Source organism: Schistocerca serialis, chromosome 3 (genome assembly GCF_023864345.2).
Source record: "Schistocerca serialis cubense isolate TAMUIC-IGC-003099 chromosome 3, iqSchSeri2.2, whole genome shotgun sequence".
Taxonomy (NCBI): Eukaryota; Metazoa; Arthropoda; class Insecta; order Orthoptera; family Acrididae; genus Schistocerca; species Schistocerca serialis.
In genome coordinates this window covers 896,459,977-896,461,951 of record NC_064640.1, presented here as the reverse complement: position 1 = coordinate 896,461,951, position 1,975 = coordinate 896,459,977, and the positions used below count along the sequence as shown (strand labels likewise).

Below are 1,975 nucleotides of genomic sequence, written 5' to 3'. Positions count from 1 at the left end.
TATCAGCACACACGCCGCTGCAGAGTGAAAATCTCATTCTGGACACATCCCCCTGGCTGTGGCTAAGCCATGTCTCCGAAATATCCTTTCTTTCAGGGGTGCTAGTTCTGCAAGGTTCGCAGGAGAGCTTCTGTAAAGTTGGGAAGGTAGGAGACGATGTACTGGCAGAAGTACAGCTGTGAGGACGGGGCGTGAGTTGTGCTTGGGTAGCTCAGTTGGTAGAGCATTTGCCCGCAAAAGGCAAAGGTCCCGAGTTCGAGTCTCGGTCGGGCACACAGTTTTAATCTGCCACGAAGTTTTAACATCTACTTTGCTTCCGAACGTTACTTACGACAGAAGACGTCGACAGGACGTTAAAATCTGGCTTTAGCGTCAGTTTCGTTTCTTTCCGTTCTAGGGCCGACACCGAGACCCCAAAGCGATCTCCGCAGTGGCGGAAGAATCTCCCGCCGACACGCTGTCTCCGGTAACTTGACGGTGATGTAAATGAAACGGACGGACTTCCGCGTTCTGAGCCGCTCTCGGACACGGCACTCATTAGACTGTTCCTGGTGCGGAAACATTCTCATCGCAGAGCGTGGCAGCTCGCGTTTTCACTTTCTTCTGCGTTACGTGACCGCGAGAGCAAAGGACGCACTCGTTCGTGGGAAGAGCCGAGGCGCAATGCGTGAGTGTGCGCTGATAAGGCCCGCCAGCGTTAATGAACTCTTTCTGGAGCGGCGGCCCCGATCTACAAACTGTGTGCAACGTGTATTATCTGCGCCCTGGAAACAGTCGAGTGCTGAACTAGCGGTCACAGTCCTCGCCACCACACACGTGGCAGCTGCCCGATTTTAAGTAGGAATCTCATAGCTAAAGAAACGATGCTGTGAACAACTGCACAATAACACTGCCCATATTCTCATTCTATTGCAGTGCTTTATTCAAGCAGTGCAGTTCAACGGAATGGATAGTAGCTTGCAAAGAAATTATACAGGGTTGTCCATTGATAGTGACCGGGTCAAATATCTCACGAAATAAGCGTCAAACGAAAAAACTACAAAGAACGAAACTCGTCTAGCTTGAAGGGGGAAATCAGATACCGCTATGGTTGGCCCGCTAGATGGCGCTGCCATAAGTCAAACAGATATCAATTGCGTTTTTTAAAATAGGAACCTCCATTTTTTTTTATATATTTATATTCGTGTAGTACGTAAACAAATATGAATGTTTTAGTTGGACCACTTTTTTCTCTTTGTGATAGATGCCGCTGTAATAGTCACAGACGTTTAAGTACGTGGTATCGCGTAACATTCCGCCAGTGCGGACGGTATTTGCTTCGTGATACATTACCCGTGTTAAAATGGACCATTTTCCAATTGCGGAAACGGTCGATATCGTGTTGATGTATGGCTATTGCGATCAAAGTGCCCAACGGACGTGTGCTATGTATGCTGCTCGGTATCCTGGACGACATCATCCAAGTGTCCGGACCGTTCGCCGGATAGTTACGTTGTTTAAGGAAACAGGAAGTGTTCAGCCACATGTGAAACGTCAACCACGACCTGCAACAAATGATGATGCCCATGTAGGTGTTTTAGCCGCTGTCGTGGCTAATCCGCATATCAGTAGCAGACAAACTGCGCGAGAATCGGGAATCTCGAAAACGTCGGTGTTGAGAATGCTACATCAACATCGATTGCACCCGTACCATATTCCTATGCACCAGGAATTGCATGGCGACGACTTTGAACGTCTTGTACAGTTCTGCCACTGGGTACTAGAGAAATTACGGGACGATGACAGATTTTTTTGCACGCGTTCTATTTAGCGACGAAGCGTCATTCACCAACAGCGGTAACGTAAACCGGCATAATATGCACTATTGGGCAACGGAAAATCCACGATGGCTGCGACAAGTGGAACATCAGCGATCTTGGCGGGTTAATGTATGGTGCGGCATTATGGGAGGAAGGATAATTGGCCCCCATTTTAT

The 1,975-nt window shown here is 48.3% G+C and overlaps 1 non-coding gene across 1 annotated transcript; it reads left to right on the top strand.

Annotated features, from left to right (window-relative positions):
• The first annotated feature begins 200 nt into the window (after positions 1-200).
• On the top strand, positions 201-273 carry Trnal-caa (transfer RNA leucine (anticodon CAA)). Its single transcript has one exon. It is a non-coding gene; the product is annotated as a tRNA-Leu (tRNA).
• Positions 274-1,975: the final 1,702 nt, after the last annotated feature.